This window comes from Rattus norvegicus, chromosome 5 (assembly GCF_036323735.1).
Source record: "Rattus norvegicus strain BN/NHsdMcwi chromosome 5, GRCr8, whole genome shotgun sequence".
Classification (NCBI taxonomy): domain Eukaryota; kingdom Metazoa; phylum Chordata; class Mammalia; order Rodentia; family Muridae; genus Rattus; species Rattus norvegicus.
The window spans coordinates 45,099,319-45,110,642 of record NC_086023.1 but is presented as its reverse complement, the minus strand read 5'-3'; the positions used below and the strand labels follow the sequence as shown (position 1 = coordinate 45,110,642).

Below are 11,324 nucleotides of genomic sequence, written 5' to 3'. Positions count from 1 at the left end.
AACAAACTTGCCCTATGGAACTTGATGTCCCTAATCAGAAAGAAGTAGTCTGGTGCTATCAATGTCTCCTTTCCCCTCAAGCCTTCTTTCTCTCTAGTGTTGGGGGTTGGAAGTGTGAAATAGGGGTAGAAAGGAGTGGTAGAAAAAGAAACCCAACAAAGTAGCCAAAAGTCCAGTTACATTGGTAAGATCACTGCTGGGTAAAATTGATCATTACTTTTCCTCCAGAAGAGTGCCTAAAAAGCCAGGAGACAGCCCTGAACAGCAATGAACAGTTCCAGAAAGAATGAGGCAAGAGGAATGTTTGAGGCTGAAAAAGGACAGGAATGGATGCTTTGCAACTCTGATTGACTAGCAATCAAAATATATCTTTATAAAGATTTCAAAAACGTTCATGAGTTCAAGAGATCCAGATCATATTATTTTGTCATGGGCGTACTAGGAAAGTATGCCCAGGGTTAGTGGTTAAGTACAGATAGCTTAGATTTTATTATCAGCAACCCATTATCCCTATTCCTAAAATCCTACAAATCATTTCAGCTTAAGTAAGCTTAATGTAATAGCATGCTGTCAGACCTGCAGCATTTTGCAGTTTCAAGGTGTCTAGAGAGAAAATAGATAAATTCCGAGTCAGTCCAGGTGTATGACCCTGATTTTTTTTTCAGGATTATATATTTGTTACTGTAAATGACTTATTTTTGAATGGACTCGGAGTCAGAGGTAGATGCTCTCAGACTCGGCAAAGACAGTTCAGGTCTCGTGGCAACTGGTCCTAGCACTTTTCTGTGGCTTCCTTCGTTCTCTTGGCCAAAAGTTTATTCTGCTGCCTCCTCGTGGTTTTTCTTACTATATTGTTTCTTCAGTTGGCGTTTGTGTTGTGGAGTAACAAGATGCTGAATCTTGGGTGCTTTGGTTTCGGGCTTCTTATCTTCTTTGTTTAAGGGCTTTCTGACAACATATTGGCTGACATCATTTTCTTTAGAGAGATTAAAAAGCTTTCAGATTCTACTAACTCTAACTCTTTTAGGTCTCAACAGGTAAGGCACACTAATATTTGTCAGTCCAGGAATATCCTTCTCTCCTGTTTTTCACAATTACCACATTTAGAACACTCAGATTGTCATCCCCAATGCATAAGACAGACTTGCACTTTCTCTGGTGCTCCTTGGTCTATAGCAAGAATGCCCCTTACTCACCTGCAGGCACACTCTGCCATGGGTCAAATCACCTTGCTTCTTGGGAAAACCTTGTTTGTCTTTCCCACCACTGATCTGGACCATATAACCCTATCACTCATCACCAGCAGCTACTTCTATGGTAATGCATTTCTCACAGAATGTATGGTGCTTGCATTCATTGTCCACTTCAGTGAGTTTCTGACAGCCCGTGGCAGGAAAGGAAATACTCAGTTTCATATTGACACTGAATCACCCCGATTTAAGCAGTATAGTATTAACTTTTTAATGGTCAATTATATTACTTGCAAAATAGCCTAGGCCTGAGAACTTTCTCAGGCTAAGGAACCATTGTACATGTTATATTTGTATTTATAACCTTATAAGAATTTGTTTAATAGACTTCTTTTGTTGCTAAATTAAATAATAGTGCAGTAATCTAGTATAAACCAATCTTTTCAAGATTGACAAATCCTAATACATTATTCTTTTTACATTCTTTTATATTGTTCTTACACCACTTATACATGCAATTATATTATCATAATCATTCTACCTTTTGTTGCTGAGTTCTTAATATGTATGTCATTTTATCTTGCAGGTTGTAATTTAAGAAATTCTAAATAGACTATGAAAGAAATTCTGGGCTCTGATCTGCTGTCATTTCTCCTATCCTGTTGAACTTTATCAGCCATCTCAGAGTTCATAGGATTCTAATTATTTTGTTATCTTTCTGGTTAAAAGAGGTGGCCATTTCAGTCTTCTATCCCCTCCTGGTAAGAATCTCAATTATAGTTATCCCCATAGACTCCCTGAAATCTTGCCTGTCCCAGGTCTCCAGCTACTCCCAGACATTCCCCCCCAACAACTGCTGTTTTCACCCTGAGTCCTCCCCCATACCCACTGTGCACATGACTGGTACTCATCCCATTTCCCACTCCTCATTCTCACTCCCACATGGTTCTCACTTTCCATCTCCAATGACAATTTTGTTTGCCCTTCTGAATGTTATTCATGCATCTTACCCTGGGCCTTCCTTATTACATAGCTTCATTGGGTCTGTGGACTGTAGTATGGTTATCCTACACTTTATTGCTAATGTCTATTTATAAATAAGTACATAACATGTGTGCATTTAAGTATGATATTTTATAGTTCAATCCATTTTCCTGCAAATATCATGATGCCTTTGCTTTTAATAGCTGAGTAGTATTCCACTGTACTCATGTACCAGATTTTCTTTATCCATTCTTCAGCTGAGGGACACCAAGGCTATTTCCAGTTTCTGGCTTCTGTTAAAATAGTTGAACATAGTTGAGCATAGTTGAGCAAGTCTCCTTATGGTATGTGGAGTATCTTTTGGCTATATGCCTAGAAGAAGTATAGCTGTGTCTTGTGGAATATAAATAATGGAATATAAATTTTTAAAGTATGGATTATGAATCACTAAATTTACTCTGTATGCATTGCAATGTTTTCCTTGTCATGTTTAATTTTATTAATTTTCGTCTTAACTCTCTTGCTTTGTCAATTTTGGCTAATCTTTCAAAATACCAACTCTTATTTCATTTGTTCTTTGTGCTTTCTCATTTTTGTTTGATTATTTTCAGCTGTGACTCTTAATGGCCCTTCTCATGTACTTTTCTGGATGTTTTTTCCTGATGTTTTCCCAAAACTTCAGGTGCAACATCAAGTTATTAATACATGTCTCCTCTAGCATATAATGCAAGCACTTTTACCTCTAGACTTTTCTTTTGGGAGTGCAGGACTACATTTATGTGTCCCAGAAATTGTGGTATATTGATTTTGCAATTTTATTCTATTTTAAGAATTATTGATTTTTATTTTTGATGTTTACCTGCACTCAATTCTTATTCAGTAAGTTGTTATTTAAATTCTGGGTTCTCATGTGTTTTCTGATATTTTTATTGTTTATATATATATATATATATATATATATATATATATATGTTTCTGAATGATCAAGTAGCATTCAGAATTTTAATTCAATTTTGCTAAAATATTTTTTTAATTATCTTTTTACAGCCCGGTCATTTTCCCCCTCCAGGTCTACCCTCCTACAGTTTCTCATCACATTTCTCCCCTTCCATCTCCCAGAGAATGTCCCCAGTCCTACCCCACTAGACCTCCCCATTCCCTGGGGCCTCAATTCTCTCAAGGTTAGATGCATCTTCTCTAACTGAGCCAGACCAGGAAGTCCTCTGCTGTATATGTATCAGGGCCTCATATCAAATAATACATGCTGTCTGATTGGTGGCTCAATGTCTGAGAAATCTCAGGAGTCCAGGTTAGTTGAGCCCTCTGGTCTTGCTATGGGGTCTCCCTCCTCCTCAATTTCTTCGAGCTTTTCCCTAATTCAATCACAGTGGTCCCCAGCTTCAGTCCATTGGTTGGGTGTAAGGATCTATGTTTGTCTCAATCAGCTGCTTGTTGAGACTAGATTTACTTTGTGTCCTAATATGTACTTGATCTTGGAGAAAGTTTCATATGTTATAGAGAAGAAAGTGCAATCTTTATTGTTTGAGTGGAATTATCAGTAAATTCCTGTTAGATCCACTTGATTTATGTGTTATTTAGCTTCAGAATCTTTCTATTTAGTTTATTTCAGAATGACCTGTCTATTAATGAGAGTGGAATATTTAAGTAACCTGTCCTTTGGGTAATCTATGGTTTTAGAACTGAATGCTTGTTTTGACTTTTATGAAATTGTGCCCTCAGGTGTTTCTTACATAAATGTTTGTAATTGAAACATTCTAAAGCCAGGAGATATTGAGAGGTATTAGTTCAATAAGTGGCAATGTAAATGCCTTAAGGCACTGGAAAATATCAGTTTCTCATTAATTACAAAATTCCATTATACTTTACACATCATGGTTTATGAACAATTCTGTGTTATATTGCAAACTTTAGATAACTAAAATTAATGTGATAGAGCAAAGTACAAATTTAGAAATAAAATTATAATAATATCAACATATAATCATATATGTTCTTAGAGATATAGCTAAAATTTTTCAGTTTATTGATGTACTTGCATATTGTATGAGTTACTTATGTTTCCCTGAGAGAATATTTAAAGAGCATTTTTTTTAGGCTAATAGATTCCAAAATTTTAGCTTGTCATAGTGAGGAGGTCTGGGTAAAGTAGAGCTGCACATCTTACAGTAGTCAAGAGCAGGAAAAGGAATATGGGAAGGGCTAGAGCTGTTGTGCGCCCAACGTCTCGCCAGTAAGAACGACTCGCGGCAACAGTATTCTTCTGTGAACAAGCCTTTACTGTACAGCTCTCTTGAACAGGGACAGGGGACCATGAGCGGCAAAGTTGCTCGCCTTATATACACAACAGTATGCTAATAATCTCTCAGGGATTGGTGGGGCACGGGTCACCCCACTATCACCCCACTACTTGTCCTCCAGGGATTGGCGGAGAATGAATCACCTCACTAGCATGGTACCGCCCCTCATTAGCATATTAACAGCCAACTGACACCAGGTGCAAAACCTGCGCATGCGCAGTACCGTTGTTCACCACTGGAGGGCGCCCTACATAGAGCAAATTATATAGCCCCAAGGACATGGCCTACTACTTCCAACTAAGCTACCTCCAATCTTTTCCAAGCTCCTAATAATGCTGTGGTCATAAATCCAACAAAGGATTGATCCATTGACTAGGTCAGAGCCTTTAAGATCCATTTCTTTCTCTAAAATCTATCGGATAATAAACAAGCCCAATGTGCATGAATCTGTGAGAGGTATTTCAGGTTTAAGTGGTAATAAAAATTTAAAACATTCATGAGTGAAGTGCTATCATCAAGCTGACATATCAGACTACTTCCCAAAGCCCTTAGATTCTCATAAGACTTTTCTTAAGAAATATGATCTAGTATACATTAGGAATATTTTGCCTTCTTTTGTTCCGTGGAGCACAACATCTGCCTTAGTGTTGCTGTGATTTGGACAAGAGATAATGTTTACAGGTGGATTATTTTTGCCATAAAATATTTAAGGAAAGCAGACGCTGTGGTTTCCATGTGTTGATATAACCTACACATCTGTTCAGGGTGATCATAAATAAACAAACAGGTGTGGATGCCAAACAAAGCCTCCTCATTTACACATAGCTATATCATTGGGCAGCTGCTAAGCTAAAGTGACAGTGAAATCAAAATGCTCTGCCTGCTACATTAATTCTCTTATTTCTTCCTTCCATCCTCCAAAAGCATTATCCAGTTCTCTATTTGTCCATGGGAATGTGCTCCAGAGAATTCCTCTTCCACTAATATTCCACAGATGCATGTTGGTGTAGTATTTGCATATAACTGGCACATTTTCTTACAATCCTTAGATCTATAGATTAATTATACACCTAATGCTCAATTATATGTTGATAACCAAGATGCTTTATTGTTAGGAGATATTGATAAAAGGCAAAAAAGTCTGTTAATGTTCAGTGCAGAGGCAGTAGTTTAATCCCAATTATTATTCACCACAGTGTATCGTAGAAACCAGAGTTCTGGAGGTTTAAGAATTTTATGCCAAAGCCTGTCTGAATTTGATTTCTAGTGCAATCATACTCTTAATCAAAGCAATGATACTAGATAAAGGTTTCAATAGTAGGCTTGGCTTTTAAACCCTGGAGTCAAGTTCTGTGTTAGAGGAAATTGAGCAGGATAAGGTTGGGGAAAGATTCTGATGAGAAATGGATGCCTGGGTGACCGTGGTACACGGATGAAGCCCCTGGGAAATTGACAAAATGCAGAATTTGAATTAGCTCTGAAGGCAGCAACTAAAAATATATTTTTTAAAGAGTGAAATAGGTAGAGTGTTGCTGGGTGAGTGTTAAGGCAAATCCTGGGAAGGAATTTACTGTATTTTCTCAAAAGTTTTACTGGCTCCTTCTCACCAGTTGGGAAGCAGACAATTACTCTGTCTCTTCTGGCTTTGCCCTTAATAAATCTCATGAGATGCACTTTTTTTTTTTTACTAACTTGAGTATTTCTTATATACATTTGGAGTGTTATTCCCTTTCCCGGTTTCCGGGCAAACATCCCCCTCCCCCCCCCTTCCTTATGGGTGTTCCCCTCCCAACCCTCCCCCCATTGCCGCCCGCCCCCCAACAGTCTAGTTCACTGGGGGTTCAGTCTTAGCAGGACCCAGGGCTTCCCCTTCCACTGGTGCTCTTACTAGGATATTCATTGCTACCTATGGGGTCAGAGTCCAGGGTCAGTCCATGTATAGTCTTTAGGTAGTGGCTTAGTCCCTGGAAGCTCTGGTTGCTTGGCATTGTTGTACATATGGGGTCTCGAGCCCCTTCAAGCTCTTCCAGTTCTTTCTCTGATTCCTTCAACGGGGGTCCTATTCTCAGTTCAGTGGTTTGCTGCTGGCATTCGCCTCTGTATTTGCTGTATTCTGGCTGTGTCTCTCAGGAGCGATCTACATCCGGCTCCTGTTGGTCTGCACTTCTTTGCTTCATCCATCTTGTCTAATTGGGTGGCTGTATATGTATGGGCCACATGTGGGGCAGGCTCTGAATGGGTTGATCATCCGTCTTGAGTTTCATTTGTTCTAGGCATCTAGGGTAATTCAAGCATTTGGGCTAATAGCCACTAATCAGTGAGTGCATACCATGTATGTCTTTCTATGATTGGGTTAGCTCACTCAGGATGATATTTTCCAGTTCCAACCATTTGCCTACGAATATCATAAACTCGTTGTTTTTGATAGCTGAGTAATATTCCATTGTGTAGATGTACCACATTTTCTGTATCTATTCCTCTGTTGAAGGGCATCTGGGTTCTTTCCAGCTTCTGGCTATTATAAATAAGGCTGTGATGAACATAGTGGAGCACGTGTCTTTTTTATATGTTGGGGCATCTTTTGGGTATATGCCCAAGAGAGGTATAGCTGGATCCTCAGGCAGTTCAATGTCCAATTTTCTGAGGAACCTCCAGACTGATTTCCAGAATGGTTGTACCAGTCTGCAATCCCACCAACAATGGAGGAGTGTTCCTCTTTTTCCGGAGATGCACTTCTTTTTACTCAACCGGAATGGGTTTAAAACATGATATTGCTAAGGAATTTTTTCAACTGCTGCTTCAGTATTCCAGATTTATTCATTACATAGGTTGAAGATACAAGTGACTATCGAATTGAAAACTAAGATATTTTGCCTTTTCTTCAAAGAAAGCTCTATAGCCATGTTGTTCATTTAAAGACTATACTAGTGTTATTGAAAGGATGTTTTTATGATGAGTAGATAGTGAAGTATAATGTGTGGACAAAGTCAACAACATTAATAGGCTGGAATTAGAGATAAGGTGGAAAGAGATGACAGGGATCAAAATTTGAATCAAGCTCCAAGTAGTAATATAATGAGAAGAGAGTACAGTGTTCCTCCAGTTTGTTAAACACATGAGTAGAAAGGATAGAAAACAAGTATTTAAGAGCCTGTCTTTACTGAACTGTACCTGAGTGTTAGAGACATCTACCTTTTGGCAAGAAGAGTGTGCTAAACATGAGTCTCTGCATATGCTCTTTTCCGAGGGGCAGTGGAAAATGTTTTGACTAAGGCAGTCACAGAAGGTGTGCTCATTTTCGCCAGTTCTCTATGCTTTTATTCCTCTTTGGCCTATTGTATGACATTTCCTCTGATACCTCTATTGTATCAGACATGGCAAAAGAACCACTAACTTATTCTGCTCTTTTAAGTATGCCTGGACTCTCAGAAGCTAAATTGTTTGTGTCCACACCCAAGCACCTAAGAAAGAGACTCCTCGCATCTTTAAAAAAAAATTTGTCACTGCCTTAAATGACAATCTGATATTTTTTACAATGTTTTATTGGTGTGCTTCAAGAAATGTGTCTCAGAAGTTTAAGAAATCAAGTCAGAAAGATACATCCATTAATGTATCAAAAGCCATTTAAATTATAACAGATTCTCAGGCATGTAGCAGATAGCTTTATTCCTTGTGATATATAAACAGTAATTTAAGGGGAGTGACCATGACTTGTGATGCAGTTAGTGGCTACTGGGCAGTAAAAGACATGTGCCCTGCCCAAACGTAAAGACTTTTGGTTTGCATTAATGTATACAAACCAGTGTCAATTAAAACTAATTCTATTATAGCTATGGTACAAGTAACCCCAGAGATGGGCAAGAATCCACAATTTACTGGGAGCTTTAGTACTCTTGTCATTAAAAAATGTATAGCATATGGATAAAGAATGATCTAGTTAAGAAGAATTAAGAAATTGTATTAGAATAAAATCAATATTTTTGCACAGAACCTCCCTTTACCTTAATATATTATGTACTCATAATACTAACAAGGAGTTCATCTTACAAGCATTCCCTTAATATCTCATGTACTAAAAGATGCAACAATGCTAATAGTGAGGATGCTCAAAGTGAAAAGGTTCTTTTTAATACCAAATTGATTTTAACTTCAAGGAGATGGGAAGGCTTATATAAATCAAACAGATCGACATAGCTCTAGTAACTTTTAAAACACATAAGTGATAATTCCTCTTGGCAAAAAAAAAATGCGCTGCTGATAAGAAAACACAAAAGCATTGTGAAGCCTTGTGTGTAAAATTAAATTGCTGGAGGAACTAACTACCCATGTTTCATTGACTAGGGCATTTCTGTGCAATAAAAATAATAGAGTTACCTTCCCTGTTTGTATAATTTATATGCACCTGGGGTTGGGGGAAATTATTGAATATTTTAGACGTATTCCTTTGAAAATACTTACTTTAGATCATGGGGTTGAAATTACAAGAAATATTTTGACATTAACTTTATCTGACATGGGCTTCTTAGAAAAATACCCAGTTATCAAAAATACTCTTCCTTTGGCAGAAAAAAGCTAAATAAAATGAGGTGTTTCTGTAATGTTTAGTCAGCACTGAGTTAGGAAAGCTATATATCGGCAATGAGATCTTATCCCAAGGACATAAGAAGTGTTACATTTACAAAAATGTGTAACCTGTACTGTGTCAAGGTGATGCACACACCTGAAAATCTCACTGATGCAGAGCAAATGTGCATGAGGAAAGCCACATAAAAAGCCTGTGGACTTTACAGTTGTTGAGCAACCAGAGCTGAAGATGTTCATGTATGTACTACCTGTGCATATCTTAGTGCTAAATAGACATTGTAACTTATTAAAACGTACTCTTGTCTCATGAGTCACCTTACCAGCATCCACGTGGAATCATACTCAAACCAAAAAGTATTTTCGACACATTAAGAAGCACTTCCTTTAGTCATTTATTTTTTACCTTAAAAGTTTTCTTTTCTTCCCCCCTTTTTATTGGTTATTTTATTTATTTACATTTTAAATGGTATCCCCATTCCCAGTTTCTCCTCCACAAACCCATCCCCTTCCCTGTCCCTCTACCTGTATGAGAATGCTCCCCAACCCACCCACTCCTGCCTCAGCACCCTAGCATTTCTCTGTGGTGGGTCATCCATCCTCCATGTGACTAAGGGACTCCCCTCACATTGATACCAGATTTGGCAATCCTCTGCCACATGTGAAGCCTGAGAGATGGGTCCCTCCTTATGTACTCTTTGGTTGGTGGTTTAGCCCCTGGGAGTTCTATGGGGTGGGGGTGGGGGCGGGAGTGGGGGAGGGTCTGGTTGGTTGATATTGTTATTCTTCCTATGGGGTTGCAAATCCTTTCACCTGATTCAGTCCTTTCTCTAATCCCTCCACTGAGGTTCCAGTGCCCAGTCCAGGTGGCTGTGAGCATCCTCCTCTGTATTGGTCAGGCTCTGGCAAAGCCTCTCAGGAGACAGATATTCCAGGCTCCTGTTGATTTCTTGGCATCAACAATAGTGACTAGGTTTGGTGGCTGCATATAGGATGGATCCCTGGGTGGAGCAGTCTCTTGATGACCTTTCCTTCAGTCTCCGCTCCACTCTTTGTCCCTGCATTTCTTTTTGACAGGAAGAATTCTGGATTAATATATTTGAGGTGGGTGGGTGGCCCCATCCCTTGACCGGAGATCATGTTATACACTGGATATGGTCTCTACAGTTCTATCTCCCCTTTGTTGGGTATTTTGACTAGTGTCCTCCATGTTGGGTCCTGGGAACCTCTTGGGTCCCTCTGCCCCCCTGCTACAACCTCCTTTCAAATTACTGACCCTCTGTACTTATCCCTCATCTCCTCCTATATCTGAACAGACCTCCATTTTTCCTTCCCCTTCCTCCTTCCCAGGTTTCTCTCTCCCTGTACTTCCCAAGATTATTTTATTTTCAATAGGTCTCTTAACATCCACACTTTGCTGTGATATTCCTTCTTGTGTTTCATATGGTCTGTGAGTTGTATTGTGGGTATTCTGGCTTTTTTTGACTAATATCCACTTGTAAGTGTGTTCTTTAGTGACTAGGTTACCTCACTCAGTGTGATATTTTCTAGTTCCATGCATTCTTAATGCTATGGTAAAAATAGTTTTCTAAAAGTAAATATTTTAGAGCTGAAGAGATGGTCTTGTTGATATACATCATTAATCGCTGAATTCTGATGTCAGAGGCAGGCAGAACATTATGAATTTCAGGCCAGTCTACTTAGTGAAACACTATCTCAAACATAAAATAAAATACCCAGAAGGCTATCCCTAGAGTACTAGTCAGCATTGAATTGTCAGGATTTGTGTATTACATGACTTCACTACTACGAAACTGTGTTAAGGACCAAGTAAGTAGGTCCTTACTTCTCTAACATCATCTATGTCTACCTAATTTAAAATATATTTGCTTCTTTTTAAATCCCCCATACAAGTTTTAAACTTTGTTGGTTAAATATGCTTTGGATTTTATAAAAGTTTTAGTTTAATTGTATCCTTTCCTTCTCTACACAAAAATACCTGACAAACTGGAGAATTTTATCCATTGTTTTATAAAGTCTGATTCCTCTACTTTAATGGTATTTCCCAGTTTCTTTCATCATAGTATCCACCTGATTATCAAATTTTCTCCAAATACCACCTTCTTGAGTAATGTACTCACTACCCTGTGTTTCTTCTAAGTTATAGTCAGGTGTGCATTTTAATGCTTACAGTTGCCCAGAGTTTCTCCAAAGTATGTTATACCACTTGATGTTATCACTTTTCCAAAAG

General features: G+C 38.4%; 1 pseudogene; it reads right to left on the bottom strand.

The window, feature by feature from the left end:
• Window positions 1–692: 692 nt before the first annotated feature.
• On the bottom strand, window positions 693–1,415 carry Rps6-ps1 (ribosomal protein S6, pseudogene 1; annotated as a pseudogene).
• Between the last annotated feature and the right edge of the window lie 9,909 nt (window positions 1,416–11,324).